This window comes from Lactuca saligna, chromosome 7 (assembly GCF_052625555.1).
Source record: "Lactuca saligna cultivar CGN05327 chromosome 7, ASM5262555v1, whole genome shotgun sequence".
In the NCBI taxonomy this organism is placed as follows: Eukaryota; Viridiplantae; Streptophyta; class Magnoliopsida; order Asterales; family Asteraceae; genus Lactuca; species Lactuca saligna.
The window spans coordinates 50,081,388-50,102,189 of NC_136423.1; the positions used below are offsets into that span (position 1 = coordinate 50,081,388).

Consider the following 20,802-nt stretch of genomic DNA (forward strand, 5'->3'; position numbering starts at 1 on the left):
GTGCTTGTTATTTTTTTAAAATCATAAATTAATCTTCTCAAATGCTTGTTATTCTTTACTATTTGTGTCAGACTATTTGCTTCCAAGTACCACCATCTTGAAAACAAGAACACCATCAACCTCCGATCTGTATAAAATTCATTGTTATCTTTCGGTTTTAGGGTTTTAAAGAATCGAGACTTTAATTGGTTTGTCAAATGGCTAGTTCATATTCATCATATGTTACAATTTTGAGGCTTTCTCAAGTAATTTTTAAGAACATCACAGTCTTGTGATTTTTGTCAATCTAACTATTGAATATAATTTATATTGGGTTTAGGTTTACTATAGATAATTTTACAATGTTCTTAATTTTACTTATTCTTAATTTTACAATAGAGATGCAATAACAAAATCATATTGGGTTTAGGTTTAGTATAGATAATTTTACAATATTTGTTCTCTTTTTGTTGTGTTTTCATGGATGATTCAATTACAAAATCATATAACTAAATCACCTAAACAAGCAAACTGCTAAACTCTTCTAATTTTCAATATGCAAAGTATTTGTATAAATGGACAATTGGTCCATGAGGCCACAAGTTGTATGTATTTATATTCTTAAACTTCATTATTTGTATGTGTTTTATTTTAGGACCACTCAGAATGTAGCAGAGTTGTTTGGAACAACAATGGTGGATGAAAATTAAGAGACAATTTCATGACAAATGAGATTCACTACACCAAATTGTCAAAATATAACATCATGAAACAAGAATGAAAATGAAGATTCTTTCATGAATGATGTTGTATTCTTATAGAATGGAGAATTTTTTCAAGAATGACTCACTATAAAGCTTGTATTCTAGTAGAATGTGGAAAATTTCAAAAAATAACATTGTATTTTTTTATATAATATGACAGTAAATATTGTTTTTTTTGGGACCTTCGATTATTCAATAATATTAATAATTGATGATTGTTCTTTAGGAATGTTGTTATTGTTCAACTCATGGTTCAAAGTTTTGTTATAATTCAAAATGTCCATTCAATCAGAATATATATTCCATTAGAATATGTATTATAAACTCTTGGTCCATATTCATTCTTACATCCACACAATACTTACCATCCACATTATAACCTAGCCATATATATATATATATATATATATATATATATATATATATATATATATATATATATATATATATATATATAGACTTTATTATTTTAAAAATTTAGAAATAATTCCCCCCCCCCCCCCCCCCCCCCGCGCGCGGCCCCTCCCACCCTTCTATCACATCCTCATCTTCACTCTACCTGACAACCACCACCATCTGTCATTGGATTGCCGCCACCATTTTCCACCACAACCCCCACCTCTTGTATCCACCATCTTCACTAGCATGATATTCCATGATATGGGGGAGGAAGAACAAAAAGTGACGAAGTTGCATGGTCGAGAATTAGATCACGGTTTTCTCCACCAAGTATTGTTTGTGATTTTGATTCTACGCATTGATTGATTGAAGCTTTTACCAATATATTTATTGGAAATAGGCCAATGGGAATTCAACAATAAATCCAATATTTTATGCTATGCAAGATGCGTAATTTAGCAAAAAAACATGAAACAAGAAACATGAATAAAGTTAAGTAATATAAATCCTCATAAAATGAACAAATATATCACATATGAGTATCAAACAACCCATTTTTACATGCAGAATTCCCTAACAAAAGAAATAGAAAAGAGATGAAATGGACTTAACTCAGCAGCCATAAATTTAAGCACAAAGATTCGCCTCAATTGATGAAATCTCACATCCCTTACACATAGTATGGCATGAAATAGCTATTACAGCAATACTGGTAAGGATTAAAATGAAATGTGGCCTCCTTGGGCTTTGATTCTTTAGCTTTAGGTTTCTTCTCTTCCACCAGACCAACACTCACTAGCTCTGTGTATCCAACTCTTATCATGTATCCAACTCTTATCATAGCAAGGTCTTAAGTTTCACAGAGTCAATTCATTCTCCAATCAGAAATAAAAATAAAGAGAGGTGAATTGCAATTATCTTTCAAGCATTTAAACAAACAATTTGAATCCAAGAATTACTTGAATTGGTTTAAACCAAAATCGTAAACTTTACAATTACCAGTTACATTAAGATTTAGGAGAAGTAATTCAAAAAAAAAACGATTTACATTAAACTCGAATTTCCCTCCAGTATAATTTAATGACAAACAACGAATGAAGAAAATCAGAGTAACCCCTGAAGAAATCAATCATATGTACCTGGATTCTAAGGTAATTATGTTTCTTTTTTTCTCCTTTTACCATGTTGATGGGAACAACTGAAATTGTAACAACCCGAAGTTGTCCATCGCCGAAATCCGTTCCGCGCGTAAAAATCCGCCTTTATCGATTCGTCCCTTTTCGTTTTTGAGCTAAGATATATAAACTATAAGTTTATTTTAATCTTGTAAGTGTTCAAATCCATTTAAAACTCATGAAAATGGCCCAAAATCATTAACTTGAAATTTCTAAATTCTATCCTGTCGAATTACGGAAACTTAATCGGGTGCGACCAAAAGACCCGTTTAATGCCGGTATCGGGTAGAATTCCACCGTGTCCAAGTTTTGGGACCATTTAAACGTGTTTAAACATTCATTTGAATCTTTTCTTCCTTTCTCTACTCTCTCTCTAACCTCTCTCCTAAATCCAAGTTTAAGGGTCCAAATCACAAGTTTAAGGTTTCTAATCACCAAGGTACCTTCCTTAACTCATTGTGTATCATATTTGACCTTCAAATTCGAGATTAAAGCATGAAATAGGACCTTGTATATGAGTTTACGGCCCTGGAAGGTGCCTAGGCCGTAAACAATAATTTAGAGGGTTTTTAAGCCCTTAAACCCTTCCAAGACACAAACAAGACTTAGATATGACTTCTAGAATATTGGTATTGGCCTTAGAACATCATAAACATAAATTTTGAGGAGTAAATGGGAGTTTATGGCCAAGACATATGCTTGGGCCGTAAATCCCTCAAACATGGGGAGTAAACACCTTTTAACATGTTAGAATGCCTTGAAACTTAACCAATAGCCTTGTGGTAAATCCTAGAACCATCTAAAAATAGTTTGGGGGCATTAAACATAAAAAAATACATTATACAAGAGTTTACGGCCATGGCTCATACTCTTGGGCCGTAAACTCCTAAATATGTGTCAAATGATGCCCTAAAATCACCCCAAGGCTTGGAAAACTTACTAGAATCACATGTGATTGTTCCTTGTACCTCAAAATAATTATTTTTGACCATAGCAGAGTTTACGGCCGTAAACTCCAAGTCCCATTAAATCATTCCAAGGCATTTTAGAAGTCCATTCCAACAATTCCCAAGTCCAATCAAGCCATTAGACACTCAAAATCACACCAACATGAGTTCACGGCCGTGAACTCATGTATGTATGTGTTTTGTGGTTGTAAACTCCCTTAAATGTTTACTCTTGTGGAGTAAACTCAAATTCCAAGTCCCTAGTGCCATTACACGTCCATAGATGTCACCCGGGTCACTCCAAACACTCGTTTTGAGGTGTTTTACCCCATTGGAGTGTAATGTTCCATCTAATTAGTGATTGTAAATCTAATTAGACATATTTGGACATTATTTCATTTTACATAGGGACATCGTGAGTAATCAGACCCCGGACCAACGTTTAGTGTCCGAAACCGTCGCATTTCCTAGTCCGGTGAGTTCATACCCCTACCATTTTCAAATGTTTTCAAATGGTTTTGAAACGTTTTCAGGGGGAATACAAGCAAAAGTACAAGGAAAATCTTGTACTTAAATGTATTTCAGTTCAAATGTTTTATTTCATGTATGTTTCTAATATTGAAAGTCGTGATAGCTAATGCTTCGAATTGCAGGTTAAACTGTTAGACTAAAACCAGATTTCATTGAAAAGTGTCTTGATCTATATTACTTTTATAAAGAAATCATACCAATCATAACTAAGATTAATACGAGTATAACTTAGTACAAATACGAATACGAATACGAAAGTAACCAATAGTATAGTGCGAATACGAATACGAATACAAAAGTAACCAATAGTATAGTCCGAATACGAATACGAATGTAACCAATAGTATAGTACGAATACGAATGTGAATACGAATACGAATGAAAATACGAATATAACTAAATGGATAGAACGAATACGAATACGAATAGAAATAGGACTACGAATATGAAATAACGCCTCTGGATGACACCAAGGCTTCGAATATATAGTCAGTGTACGCCTTGAATGTCACCAGAGTTCTGAATACGAAAGTATGCCTCTGGACCTCTACTGAGTTTCGAATACATCCGCCTCAGAATGTCGACAGAGATACGAAAATACAACTAATGTACTCTTTTGGAATCCACCAGAATAATCGAAAATATTGTAATGTACATTTCTGGTGAATCCAAATATACGAAAATACAACTAAGTTTCTAGAATTTAGACATACGAATGTAGGATAACTAAGAGTTTAGAATACTTAACTTATACTGCAAATATGGTAATCATTAGCACTTCGAAATCAAACCTAAGAACCAACCTCAGCACATAGGAAAATATGGGATTTTCCTAAGATAATATAACAACTAGTAACAAACTCAGAAATGATTATACAACTCAACACATAGGAAAATATGGGATTTTCCTTAGATAACATAACAACCAGTAACGAACTTAGAAACGAATAAAAAACTCAATACATAGGAAAATATGGGATTTTCCTGGATAGCACATCAATACATAAACGAATAACGTAATAAACGAATAACTAAAACTATTAGGAAAATATGGGATTTTCCTAGAATGACATAACAAACTGTTTTCGAAATTGTAACAAAGGATAACTAAACCGTTTTCATAAGAAAATATGGGATTTTCTTGAACAACAACTTTTGCAGAAAGCAAAGGAAACTTGTTCTTTTCAAAACTAAACCGCTTATGAACTCACCAGCTTTATGTTGATTTTCAAACTGCTTGTATTCTCAGGTCAGCGTTAGACAGGTACACCGCCACCTTTTGGAGAAGACGGAGCATTCCGAAGACTCGTCTTTGCTTTTGTTCATATGATATATGTATAAAACACTTGTATAACTTTTCTTTCAAACAGATGTAAACAATACTATGTAATGTAATGTTTTGTGATTACTGTTTTACTATGTGCATTGGATTTGATACTCAACGTGGAGTCAACCTCGGAAATGTTTCCGCCTTTGGTTTTCGAGGTGTGACAGAAATTTTACATTTTTCTCAAGGAGACAGAGATATAGGCCAAGACCCTTGACACAACCGTCAAGAATCTTTATAGTTTGAGAAAAGAGTAAATGTGCTACTTGGATTTAATGAAAGAGTAAATGTTCTGCACAGATTAATTTACGCTTCTATATCTAACATGAACCTAACTGAATCCTAACAAACTAAAGAAAGCAACAGCTAACTACTAACTAATTAACAAAAATTTAACAGAAATTAACTTTTCTTATGTTATAAGTCTAAAATGCCACCTCAAGATGGATAAGTAAAAATGTTGTGAAGGACCATCTTGGAAACTATAGGTTGCATTTTGAACCGTGGAAATTGTTTTTTTTAAATGTCAGCTAACTGAAAGTGCATCCAAATAGGGATCAATCAGACTGTTTTATCATTTATCTTGTCTCAAATAAAATGACAATCAATTTCTATATGTTTTGTGCGTTCATGAAAAGTTGGGTTGGTTGCCAATTTGATTGTCGAATCATTGTAATAGTATATCAAAGTAGAAGTACACGAAGGACAACCAAAATCATGAAGAAGTTTTCGAAGCTAGATAAGTTCACTAGTAACAGCAGCAAGCGCACGATACTCTGCTTCAGTGGAAAATTGAGAAACAATGGTTTGTTTCTTAGATTTCCACGAAATCAATGAATCTCCCCAGAAGACTCAAAAACCAGTGACAGAACGACGTGTATCAACACATCCTACCCGATCAGAAGCACTCAAGGCTTTAAGCTGTAATGAAGACCTTCTGGAGAAAAATAATCCTTGACTAGGATTAAGTTTAATGTACCATAAAAGATGATGTACAGCTTGTAAATGAGGTTGTCGAGGTGTAGTAACAAACTTACTTAATCGATGCACTGTGTATACAATGTCTGGACGATTTATTGTGAGTTATAAAAGATGTAATGTCTGGACAAGTTATTGCAAGGTATACTAACAAGGATAGAAACATGACTCCTTCAAAATTGGAGCTTTTTAACTTTGGATCTGTAGGATAATAGGTGGGTTTTGATGCCAAGAAACCAGTGTCTTCTAAAAGTTTAAGAGCATATCTTCACTGACAGATAGAAATTCTTGATATTGACCTTGTCACTTCAAGACCCAAAAACATTTTTAAATTCCCCAAGTCTTTGAGATTAGATTGTTGACTGAGACTGTGTTTCAAAGCATTAATACCTTCAATAAAAGATCCAGTAATAACGATGTCGTCTACATATGTAACACCATAAATTTTCAAACAATTTTTCTTTTCATTTTTAAATCATATAAATCTCATCAACATGTATCACAATATCCCCAAAATCTCAAATTATCAAAAACATATGTTTATAGTCGTTTGAATAAAATCCAGGATCCTCAGAAACATACCTCCATCTCGTGTGTACAATCAAGCCTGCACCAACCCGTGATCCTGAGAAGTACTTAAAACACATAACACATAACACGGTCAGCACGAAGCTTAGTGAGTCCCCAAACTACCATACACATCTCATTAGCCTCTCATGGCTTTATCTCGAATAAGACCCTTTGGTCAATGTGTCTCAGTGGAACCCTCCGGTCCCATAACTCGGGTGGACCCTCTGGTCCTATCTCAACAATGCACAAGATAACATCATAAATCACAAGACAAAATATGATATCACATGTCTCAATATAAGCACGAAAGATCAACATACACATAAGTCACAAAGATAGTATACACAATAACACATATCACATTTTAAACAAATAAGACCCTCCGGTCTACAATGTACTAAGACCCTTCGGTCAATAATATACTAAGACCCTCTGGTCTACAATGTACTAAGACCCTATGGTCAATAATGTACTAAAACCCTCCGGTCAATAATGTAATTAAGACACTCCGGTCAATAACACGAATAAGACCATTTAGTCACACATAAATTACCACATGGGTAAGTATAGTAAGAAGACTCACCTCAGACGGCGAACAAATCCTATAAGTGTTGTTGTTGTACTCCTGCCTCTAACACTAAGCCTAGCCCATAATTAACCCCGTTAGGATCTAAGACAAAACCTACACATATTAGGTCTAAATATGGTCCACCAACCCAACCCATAAATAACCCAAGCCTATTGGGCTCACCAAGGCTTAATACCAAATTGGTCCACAAAGGTCCACTAATGGCCTAACTATGGCCCAATTTTCCAAATTAGGCCCAAACCCTCATATAGGACTTACCCCAAAGCCATATAAATATTCTAGTCCACATGATTGTTCTTGGATGGCCCATCAATAGCCTAATCACCAAAGCCCAATAGAAAGGCCCAACTCAAGGCCCAATCAAAATTAGGGTTTTCACATAAAATGACAATTAGGGTTAAGTGTTTCTCACTTAACCTATTAAGGAATTAACCGATTAAGTCCATCACTCCACTAGGATATTCACACAAAGAAGTCGGACACAATTCACAATAACAATCTAACAGTCCAATCGTAGGTCCTAACAAAATCCAAACTAACAAACCAAAAATTAGGGTTTTCTAAATCCATAGTGGCAGTTTGCTGATTTTGGCTAAAGGGTTAGTATAAATTGGAATTGCAAGTACATCCCTTCAACTTTTGAAATACACCTTCAACTTTTCTTGACTCCATGTAGATGCCTAATCTAATCTCCTCCACATATCAACTTTTGTATTGTATCTGGTGCCAATGAAGCTAGATAAAGATCAATAACCCCAACACTAAAAGTTGCCTCAGATGCAACAGTAGAAATTGGAATTGCAAGTACATCCCTAGCCATCATGGAAAAAACACAATACTTTAATTTGTGCACATTCCACCACTCCAATGCATTAAATGATTGCATTACCACTCTTTCAAACATTTGTAAATACATTTAGCACTATCAAAACCAGTATGAGGAGGAGGAACATGCACAAAACTTAATACGCATTTTTGTAATCCGTATGAAAAGGTTGAGATACATATTTAATAATGAGAGATTAAAAATGAAAAAGTAAATATTAAATTTTTTAAAGTCGTTAAAATTCCAATTCTGATGAATGAAGTGTCCAGTAATCACCATATACTCAATTTTTTGATCTAAGGACTTCCAACAGTCGATTGTTAAACATATTTTCGAGGCAGCTATTGTAAGAGCTTTCAACTTCTTCTTCTCGTGCTCATATACCTTAGAACAGTCTAGCATAGTTGTAACTATGTATACTTTCTCAAACAATGGATTGGCAGTCTTCATCATCTTCACAAACATGTCTTTATCCACGGTTTTAAAAGGATGCTCAATACACAGTAACCAATTAGCTATGGCTTCCCTTATCTTGTTAGCATTATATTTTGCATTTGGACCCATCAATATTTGATGCTTACCAAATTTTGAATCCACATTAGTGTCACTTGGTGGAAAATTTAACAATTGTTGGTTTTTTTTTGTGTTCTTTATGAGGTAAGCAACTTCTTATGTGTCAAGCCATTGTGGATGTAGGACCTCATCCAACCTTAAATAATATTATTTTACAATGCTTACACTTTAGTTTTTGTATACCATCTTTAAGGGTAACTACAACAAAATCATTCCATACTTCTGATGTTTTCTACTGCTTCCGCTTCAACTGCACTTCATCTTCATCGGTTTCTGGATGTTCTTGTCTCACATTTTCATTTTAAGCGGATGTTTGTACATTTGAAGTGGTTGTCTGCTCATCACCATTGATCTGAGCACCGGTTTCACCCACTCCTTACATTGGACTTGATGTATTTAAAATCACACCATCATCTATAAATTATGTCAAAAACAAAGCTACTTAATCAAAAAAAAAAATCACAAGTTAAAAGTTGTGCGATTTTTCCAATGTTTGTGTAAAATGGAAATCAAAATTAAGTCACCTACAATCTTTATGTTAAATAGAATCCAATATTGTAATTTCATTAATTTGGTCACTTTTTGATCAACTAAAGATTATACCGTCAAGAGTAAAGAAGAGAAACACAACATACTTGGATATTGATTTGCAACATATTTTTGGAGGTTTGAATAGACATACTAAATAATAGACATATAGAACTAATCGGATAGTATAGTTGCTGTTTGGGAATCAAGATGATAAAACAACATGAAATCAACTAATCGAAAAATCGTACCTCGAGAGTGGAGAATGGATAGTTTTCCAGAGATGACCATCATCGGGAACCACTATAGAACGAGCTTCAATAGATGATAATGAAAAACGGAACCACGAGGCGGGAACCCTAACCGTTTTGCATGAAAGTGAATGTGAAAATTAAAAAACTGAAAAGAAGAAGGCGTAACTCTTATGTCGTAAGGAACTCTCGTATTTGATTTGTATTTTACATAAATGATAAATTAAAAATAGTATTTAGTTATTTACTTTCCGATATATAAACTATATAAAACTATATATTAAATTATAAGAAACTAAGATGTTGTTTGTTTTTTTGAAGCAAAAATTCATAAAGTTTGCGGACCACCTCTGCAACCCTCTGCAGTAGAAGATGTGGACCAAACGGCTGCAGACTGTAATAAAAAACGTATTTTTTTTAGTATCTGCATGTTGCTGCGTATATTAAAAAAAACAAAATAAATTGATTTTATAATTCGAAAATAGTTTTTTAATAACGAAAATTTAATTTTTATTATATTTCGGCAAAAATTTATGGTATTTCAGCAAAAATAATGATATTTTAACAAAAAAAAATTAAGATATTTTAGCAAAAAATAATGATATTTCTTCAACAAATTATTATTATTCAATATAAAAAAAATTCCACAAGAATAAACACAAAAAACGAAAAAAAAAGTGAAATAATATTTCAGCAATATATAATCAATCTTTTAGTAAGAAAAAACAAAGAAGAAAAGGTTGGAAGGGTTAAGAAGAGGCAAAACAAGTGTTATGCCAAGAAGAACACGTGCATAAGTTTTTTAATCCGAAGACTTCTGAAAAACAAACAGCTGTAAGATAAAAAAATGTTGCGCGTGTGATGCACCATGTAGCAATAAGAGGTCTGAAGATGTTTTTTTCAAACAACAAACAACACCTAAAATAGCGTGAAGCCATTATTAGACATCTATGTTGTATATAGGTCATAAACTAATTAATTAGTATTATTATATTGATATATAAAACAAAAATATATTCTCAAATAATAATGTATAGGCTAATGTATAATATAAAAATACAATTTTTAAAGATATACTTAGGCTCCGTTAGGCTCGTGGACCTATACGAGTTTGACAACAAACGCTCGGGCTCAACTCGTTTCATAAATGAACCTTCAAGGTGAGCTCGAGTCGAGCTATTATCGACTTGATCCCAAGTAGCTTGCTTGCTTACACCCCTACTAATCATCATCTTGTTGCTCATCAGCTGTATAATGGTAGAATCATAATTTGGGCGGGTCCATTGTTTTCTACTACCCGAGGCGAGATAAAAAAAAATTATGCCCTTATATGTGTACCGTATAATAACAAAAACATATAATCAAACAAATGTAGTAATTTCTAATATAAAAAATGCAGTAACTTTTATAATCAAACAAATAATACAAACAAAATATACAAAAAATCACCTAAAACGATGTCTTAGTGCATTTTTTGAAGCGAAAACATCTCCTATTTTTCAATAATCAATATTTTAAAAAAAATCACTTTCAATACTTAAAATTGCTAATCCATTCAATCTTTCTTGAGTCATGGTACTTCGTAGATACGATTTCAAAAGCTTCAATTTTGAATCTTTTCGCGGAAGCAACCGTAACCTGAACCGTCAATAATATCCTATATGCAACCAACACATTAGGGAACATATCCATTCTTCTTGCATACTCCATTATTTGAATAGATGTCCAAGGACTTTGACTTGTGTATGCTTCATCCGGCAACATTTTCTGCAAAAGTTTTAATTCAATGAATAAACCATCTCCATCAATATCATAATCTTCACCATTTTTCAAATTGGACTCAAGATTTAAACAACATTTCTTTAATTCATCATCAACTAAAGAAACTAATTTGAAACCATCAAACAAAAAACCAAATATCGATTCAAAATATTGCATTTGTTCAAATCTACTTTTCAATTGAACAAGAGTCATATCAACAAGAATAAAAAATAATCACTTTTAAATGCTTCTTGAGAAGATTGATGTTCTCTTTCGGTATTTAAGGCTGTTCACTATTTGGATAAAACCGAATTGTCCAATTGGACAATTTGGATCGGACTATTTGGTTCGGATATTCGGATTTTTGGATCGGTTTTCAACAAAACCGAATTATTATTTTGGATTTCGGATTGGTTTTGGTTTATAAACGAAGGACCAAATAAACAACTTATTTTCTATTTTTCATATGTATCTTTAACAATTTATAAATTTAATAAATTATTATTTTTAGTTATTATAAATTTTCATCGAATATACTACTTTAAAATTACTTCTTATCAAAAGTTTTTTGTCAATGAAATATTAACTATAATATATTTCCTTAGTATTTGTTCATAAATTATAATTTATAAAAAAAATAGTTTCTTTATAGATTTTGCTAATATTCAAGTTATATAGTTTCATAATGCTTTGCCTCTTGAAAACCGAATTGTAAAAACCGATCCAACCAAAATTGTAATTTGGTTGGATCGGATCAAATTTAAATTTAGTTTGGACTATTTGGATCAATGTTTTGAAAACCGAAATCTGTTCGGATTCACTTGATTGGATCGGATCAAGCCGATCCATTCAAACGAACACCCCTATCGGTATTTGGAATTTCATCAAAATGTTTTTTTCTATTTTTTTTTATTGCGTTTTTGAGGAAATTCGGGTTTAACTTTAACACTATTTGCTATTTCTTTTGCTTCACTAATAGCAAAGTCAAACCCACTTTCCCTATATGATTCAAAATAATTAATTAACCCCTCTAATTTTTTACAGCAACATCAAGAAGCATTTCTTTGGATTGTAACTTTTTGCTTATCAAATTAATTTTGTACAAAATATCATACCATATAACTAAACTTAAAATAAATTCAAAGCTAGAAAATTCATCATTTACAATCAGCATCTGTACACACTTGTCCATTATCACTTATTTTAGATAATTTTTTTAAAGCTTTTCTTATTTGATAAAATTGTGTTTTTATTGCTTTAACACATTCAATATGACTTTCCCAATGAGTAGCTGATAATGATTTGAGTGTTAGATCATCAATAAACTCAAGTAAAACACTCCATCTTTTTGTTGAATTAGAAAAAAACATTATAAAATCGTTTGACATGTACCAAAAAAAAGTTTTTGCCTTTTGGCAAGAATTTGTCATATCACGCAAAACTAAATTTAAACTATGACATCCACAAAACATATAAAAAGCTCTATTATTTATATCAAGCAATTGTTTTTGAACACTTTGGTGTTTACCTTTCATATTTGCCCCATTATCATACCCTTGAATACGAACATAATTAATATCCAAATCAAGAGATTTTAGAACATCTTGTAAAACATTAAAAAGACCTAGACCGTATGTATCTTCTACAATTAAAAACTCTAAAAAAACTCTTCAACTTTTAGTGCAACACTTTCCAAATCTACACATCTTATAATCAATGTCATTTGTTCTTGGTGACTAGCATCCAGAGCGCAATCAAGAATTATAGAAAAATATTCTTTTTGATTTTTTTAATAATTGCATATTTTACCTCGGATGCTAACATTTTAATTAATTCATTTTGAATTTTATGACTAAGATAATGATTATGTGTTTCTTTGTCTTGAATCATTCGAAAATGTTCTTTCATAACCGGATCTCACTCCGCAATTGATTCAATTACACTTAAAAATTGTCATTTGAGTTTTCATAATTTTTTTCATTTGTACCACGAAAAGCCAAGTTATTTTTTGCTAAACATTTTACAACAGAAATAATTATAACCATAACTTCTTTCCAATGTTCGGTATTTTTTTTTTTTTACCATTTCTTGAATTTCTTTCTCAATTGTTTCATTTTTATTTAACCTAATTCGCGTTTCATTCCAAGTTCTTAAATTATCCATATGATCGGAACTATTTTCATGTTTTAATGTTTCACTAAAATGCTTCCAATCTTTAATTCCTTCGGTTGCCAAACTACTTTTAGTTCAAACGGTTTTAAACAACTTACAACAAAAAGAAAAAACTTTATCAAGTTCTTTTGAATACACTAACCATTTTCTATCAAAAGAATCACCATTTCTTAATTTCCGAATAAAAAAATCAAATGAAAAATGTCTACCAAGTGAATCTTTTGGAAAAATTGTGTTGGCATCAACTTCTCTATTTGGCCTTTTTTCTATTAGTTAATCTTTCATTTTTTAATCTAAATCATCCCATACTTTAGGATTAAAAATATTAAAATCACTTGGTTTATCTTTATCAAAAAAATCATTTTCTTTCAAAATCATTGGAAATATCAACCGAATCATTGGAAATATCAACCAAATCATTGGAAGTACTAGGTGATTTATAACAAAATATTTATTCAAAGACCCTCTTAATTGATTAGCCTCTTCTATTTCTTTTCTTTTTCGTTTTCTATTTTGAGCACCCGATGGTTGTTTTTGAGGAAACATGTTTAAAAATCAGTAAATCTAGTTATAAAAGCTAAGCAAAGAAAAAAAAATCAATAAATCTAGTTATAAAGGCTAAGCAAAGAAAGATAAAAAATGACCAAAGTTTTCGTTTTTATTTCCCACTTTGAAGATGTCTATAATCAGAAAAATAAAACATAAAGTCAGAAATACAAATCCATTTTCAACAACTATTGACTAATAGCACTAGAATGAAATAAATATATACCTTTCAAGAGACTAAAATAAACAAAAATCAGCCTCCCAAGTCCTGTTTCACATCACAGAAACAAGAACAAACCTTTAGAAAAGTAATTCATAAATTTGTTTCATAAACAAACCATAGTAATCAGAAACTATACCTGAAGTAAACCATAAATCTCATATACCAAACAACAGAATTTGATGCTTGAATTTGTATCAGAAACAAAAGATGACTTTTTTTTTATTGTAATCCAACTGATGAAATCTAACAGGTAATAAAAAAATTTCCTGAATCCTAAAACAAACAGATGATTGAAGCAAGTTTAGAGGTGATAGATTGACGCAGCAGGTTTGATGTTCAAGCAAAAATTTAAAAAAAAAAATCACTTGAAGAAAAATAGAAAACTTACCCTAATCAATTGAAGAGCAGAAGATGAGAAAAGAATCAAAAACCGAGAAACCACATAGGTCTTTCGTTCCTACAAGTCTACAACAAATCACAATAATCAATTACTCATATTAAGAACAAAGAACGATGATTGATGGCATCAAGTTTATGTGTTTAGCAAAATCACAATCAATTGAAGAAAACTCACCCAAAAATCAAGCAAAATCACAATCAATTGAAGAAAACTTACCTAAAAATCGAGTGGATGAGAATAGAAATCGGCAATCAGGTCTCCATTCTCTAGGTTGTGTTTGATTTCTCCAATCTTCGGGTTGTGTTTGATGTCTTCGAACTCAGGTCTCAGTAATTAGAAATCAAGAATCAGAGATGAAGATCGATTGAATGTATCACAGTATCTGAATATCAGTTTTAGAGAACTAAGAAGATCGAATAAGAAATTAAGAGGAAGGAATGGGAATCGGCAAATCATACCACAGAATAAATACTTCATTCGATTTGAACATTCGTCGTCTCCTCGATCTCCCCACTGTCCGATTTTCAAAAAATTTAGCTTTTTCATTTGACGATTGACGATTGCGTTCTTAGTTCGCGCTCAACAATCGGATGCCCTAATGTTGTTGTTGCCGATTGTTGTTTATTTTGGAGAGTGGAGTAATTGGACTAAATTTTTGGGCCAAAATTACATATATAATATTAATTGCTTATAGAAAATATCCCCCAATTTTTTTGATGCCCTGGGCTTAAGCCCAACTTGTCCATGTAGTTTTTGTCCTTGGTTAATGATGTGATAGAAATGAGATTTAACTAAAATTGGGGAACATAAAGAACATCTTTATGAATTAGGTGATCATTCAATTGCAAATGACCCATTAAATGCATTTGAATAAGCATTTGATTTGTAAACCTTTTGAGCGTTGATAAAAAGATTTTCATCATTACAAATGTGTCTGGTAGCTTTAGTAGCTCTTGTAGCTCCAGAATATATGATACAAAAATTGGTTTATAATTTCCAGATGTGGAGTTCATAATGTAATGAGTACCTGCTTTGAAATGTTGTGTGGAGACAACATTGGAAGAAGCTAATTTTCCTGAAAACATGGTTATGAATTGTTTACACTGTTCATCAGTAAGTCCAGTTACAACATCAGCAAATTCAGAAACTGAATTGTTATTAAATTGATAAGCTAAAATGGAATTCACTCTTAAATTGTTTCCATTTGTGAACTTAAAACATGGTGGAAAAAACCATGCAACCTGTAACAGTGTTCTTGTGTATGCGCAGATTTCTTGCAATGACTACATTACACTTGAGCCTGCTTCAAAATTTTGTACTAATTGTCATTAATAGGTCTTGACCTATTTTAATCTCCATTTCTATCTCTTATATTGGAAACAACATTAAATTGAGATAAGTGAGTATTACTTCCTGATCTTTGTCTCTCTTTTTGAATGATTAAAGAAAAAATGTGATTAACATTTGGAATACTTTTCACTCATTGTCACAATCTTAACTTTAAGACTTGTTATTGGAACGAATTATGATTGACTTTTGATTTAACCATTTCTTCAATTCTTGATTCCTCTACTTAGACATGCAATTGTACTAAGACTCACTTAGAGGATCAATTAAGATATGGTTCTTAATCATAAAGACCTATCATAGAGCATAAAAGGTACTCTCCCTTCTTCTTAGAATGGAGAAACTTTTATCTTTCTGCCTACTTGATTCTTCTTATTCATTTTGCTATTGATTTAAACCTTTTTAATCAATTCCGAATTACACTTAATCTTATAAGTATAATCATATTTACTAAACCTTTAGCAAATCATGACGAATATCTTTTTTACTCTTATGGTGGACTTGATCAACACATAACTTTGTGTACTCGATCTCCTAGTCCTTCACTTGACACTTTGTCAACAAATTTGTCTAAATTCCAAATATGGAATTTCTCATTCATCATGCAACCAAGTTGTGTGATTCCAAATTTCAGTCCAATTGAAACTTTGGGCGATGAGAAACTCTCCTTATTTGGTAAATTCTTGACATTTCCATAACATAACTAAGAATCATATCCATTCGTTGTAGAAATATGCAAACAACAATTTTCATAACGATTTCATTGCATGGAAGTAAACAAATAAATAAGTCAAAATTTATTTTATTTATAAAAGCAGCGGAAAAACATTTGTCCTTACAATGCAAAATCTATTGAAAACTATGTAAAAGGAAAATTTCTATCATAACTATCTAAGCTCAAAATCCAATCTTCAAGTCCATGCGATCGAGATCCATCTCTTGTGATTAGATTCATCTTACTCTCTTATCAAGCTTCCTTTCTTTTCACCGATCCTGCAAAACATTCAAATGCAATCTTATCACATCATGTATTAAGAATCAATGAATAGGAACTTAACGGAGTTAGATAGTGGATTTTACCTGAAGCATAGTCATAATTTTGACTTTCCCATCTCTTAGATCTCTTAGGTAAATAGGGCAACTTCGTCTCTAATGCCCCTTCTCTTGGCAATAAAAGCAAATTGACTCTTTTGGAACAACACATGGAACTACTTCAGACATCGCCTTTCTCTTATGATCAAACTTTTCGATCATTGCATGTCTTTCATTGCCATTGTCTATATTCATAGAGGCCTTGAAGGTAGATTCGCCAATCAACTTTTCTTTTCTATTGCGCCAAACCATTGCTGATTCAGCAGCAATAAGCATATAGGTGAGATCAATAAGGGTCACGTTGTGGTTCATCATATAGTACTCTATTATGAACTCACTATACGAGTTAGGAAGTGACTGAAGAACCCAATCAACAGCCATCTCTTCACCGATAACGGATCCCATCATTCTTAACTTATCAATGTGTGACTTCATCCCTAAGACGTGTGCACACACCGACTTTCCTTCTTTATGTTTACTTGCCAAAAGGGCGTGCGTGACATTGAACCTTTCAATTTTACAATCTTGTGGGTTAGGGAGAATAATTGGAGGAGGAGGAGTAAGTGAAGCATGATTTCTTGTTCCTCGATCGAATCGTGGAATATCATCTTCATGTGGAATGCTTGTTCCACGGGATTTAGGAAGACCATAGTTGTCGAACTTTGACATCTACAAAATGGGAGAAACAAATTCAAGTTAGTTGATTGATTGATTGAGTCCTTAGTAAATCACCCAAATGAGATACTAAGGCTAGGACCCAACACAATATGCTACAACCTAGAAAAGGGATTCCGTAATCTAGTTGCAGAATATTTGAAGGTAAGTGAATGACGATTCACTAATTTCCACCATGAAAAACGAAAAAGAAATTTAAGTTTTAAATCTATGAAAACTCCTAGATCCCCTGAGCCCTCAGTACGAGCATGGCATGCCTATCGTGTCCTCACCTTGTATCTGGAATGCTCCCATACCCTCAGTATGAGTTTGGAATGCCAATTGGAGCCTCATCTCATATCTGGAATGCTCATGGGTTTGTTGGCTACAAAACAAAGCAGTACAACCTTAACCCAACACAATATGTCAATATATGTAACATATAAACAATAACATAGAACCAACGAATTAACACAGTTAATTATGCAGATTTACTAATTAGCCACAAACCAGCATAATATAATCCTAACAAGAATAAATAATCTTATGGGTGCCTTAGGCCCATGGTACAGTGAGAAGAAACTCACCTCACAGTCTGACGAATAGTTGAACAATACACTACTCTGAATATGCATTCTATAGGGCACCTAATTAGTAGATAGAGACCAAGGCTTAACTATGGTTCAAAATACCCAAAACACCCTTAAGTCAAACTTGGTCAACCCTGGTCAAATTGAAAGTCAATGGTCAAGCTCAACATGTTAACTCTTTCTACTCAACTGAGTACGCGGGGCGTACTCAACTCATATGATGGGCGTACTCAAGCTTTGATCGGAGTAGGGCGTTTGACCCTGTACGCGCGACATATGCTAGGTTACGCATGACATACAATCAAGATAGATATTTCCTCAATAAGAGCTTAATTCATTAAGCTCTCACGTCTCAATTTCAGATCCAAGGCCAAAATACCACTGAGTCATAAACTTTCCAACTTTACGACTTTGCATGCCCAATAAGTGCTTAATACAAAAAATCCCAACTTCTTAACACCTTAAGACCTTCTAGAGCATGCATGGAGAATAACTAAGCATCAAGACCACATTTTTATGACTCAAGACCCCTAATTAGGTTTGAAATGATGACTTATTCGACATGTCATGCTCAAGAATCATCATAGTTGTGACCAAAAATGCCCTAAATGAGAAATGGATAGATCTACAAGATAAGATGATTAAGAAAGGAGGTTTTTACCTCATGGAGGTTGCTAGCAAGGAGAGAATCCTAGATCTAAGTTGTTTCCGAGCTCCAATGTCTTCCCACCACCTTTTTCTTCTTCTTCATGAATATCACCAAAATACAAAGATGAGCTTAAGATGCACTCTTCTCACTTAGGGTTAACTAAACGGACGTTTTCTCAGGTGGAGGCTGATGTGGGAATGTGAAATGAGGAGATAATCATGATTATAAATGGACCAAACCCTAAAAATTAGGGTTTGGGGATCCTTCACGTATGCCCTGCATAGGCGGTGTACGCTTAGTGTATTAAGGTTCCCCCAGTACACCCAGCGTACACAACGTACGCATAGCATACTAACTCTTTGGCCAAAATCACCAAAATGCCACCACTACTAGAAAAACTACCTTTAATGACACGCAATGCATGTCATAAAAGTGACAGATCACATTAAATTGCATGTCAAGGAAGCTCATGTATAAAAGGAAGACGACACACATTTGTGTGTCGTAACCTTACAAAGCGCATTTATGACGTGCTCTTATGAAATACAATGTGTGTCAAGGAAGACCCTGTCATAAAGAAGATGCAACGCATTTGCATGTCGTAACCTTACGACTCGCATTGCATATCATTAAACCCCCTGTAATAAAAAAAAGACGACACACATTTTTGCGTGCCATAATTTTAAATGTTTTAAAAATTATATATTTTGATAGATTTAGTAATTTTAAAATTAAATAACACATTAGAAGTCTCATAATACAAAATAAAATACAATAAATGAGAAAGATAATTCATTGCATTGGTATGTCAAATACAAATAATCATTCCAATAGTAAGTAAATGTAATACATTGTTAATATTACATATTATTTGTATCGAAAAACAAAACATGTATATTTAAAAGGAACTCGTGAGTAATTTCTCCTTTGACAATCTCCATGGAGCTTTAAACCTTTCAACCTCACCACTTGAAGATGCGTCAACCAGTGTCAACTCTTTTTCTACAAGATTTTACCTAACTCATCCCACACATTCATGCCCAGATTATGATACTTGTGGCCATTGCATTCTAAAAAAACCTTGTCATTAAAAAGAATTGAGTTAAAGCTTAAATAAGTTAGAATGTTTGATGGAAGAGATAAAGGCTGTCGAGGGTCAACATTATGTTGATCAAGATCTGTTTACTTATACGGTTCTTTACAACCCGGACAAATCCCATCACTCATTTTCACAACACTAATGTAACAATCTCTACAAATACTGAAATAACATTCAAAATATTGAATAGGAATATGGGTCCCAAAATCATCATTATTTTCATTGAAAATGTATCAAGTAATAAAACTAGGTAAACCATTAAATAACCATCATGAGTCACCTCACTAGTATATTTTAATAGAGTTCCAAATAACAACAAAAAAATCTTCAAGTGCGGTATCATCATGGCAATCTACTAAAGAATGAATTTCATTAATGTCATCATATAATTTCTAGATATTAAATCAAAAAATCAATTAAAGCTCATTTCTAGTAATTAGTATTAGGAGTTCAAGAACTCATTCATGTACTACCATGTTACTTTATTGATAGAGAGAACTTAAACCTACCCAAATCAATTAGTGACAGTAGAAAGCATCCAAAAGTCCTTCCTTCTCACCTACCAAAATCAAAACTTGCCAAACATAAGTAACAAATTCAACTGATTTTCTTATTTTTTTTTAATTAAATGGTAATAAATACCGTAAATGGCTCCAAGTCATATCTATATAATGAATGCCCATGTTTAAATATTTTATGACATTCATGGTTTCGAGGTTCAACTACTTCCGTCTCCAACATTTTCCATCTTTCATAAAAAGGTTTGCGCATCAAATCCAAAATATAAAACACCACAAGATTAAAACTTAAAACCACAAAATTAAGGTTTCAC

The 20,802-nt window shown here is 32.7% G+C and overlaps 1 long non-coding RNA gene across 6 annotated transcripts; it reads right to left on the reverse strand.

Annotated features, from left to right (window-relative positions):
- Positions 1-10,904: 10,904 nt before the first annotated feature.
- LOC145004076 (uncharacterized) lies at positions 10,905-15,168 on the reverse strand. 6 transcript variants are annotated; one of them, XR_013662259.1, is made up of 6 exons: positions 14,998-15,168; positions 14,756-14,921; positions 14,528-14,604; positions 14,276-14,412; positions 14,143-14,184; positions 10,905-11,204 (listed from the first exon to the last, which is right to left on the reverse strand). It is a non-coding gene; the product is annotated as an uncharacterized LOC145004076 (long non-coding RNA). The 6 variants fall into 6 exon arrangements; XR_013662260.1 differs by lacking the exon at positions 10,905-11,204 and adding an exon at positions 14,011-14,050; XR_013662262.1 differs by lacking the exon at positions 14,276-14,412 and having other exon boundaries at positions 10,906-11,204.
- Between the last annotated feature and the right edge of the window lie 5,634 nt (positions 15,169-20,802).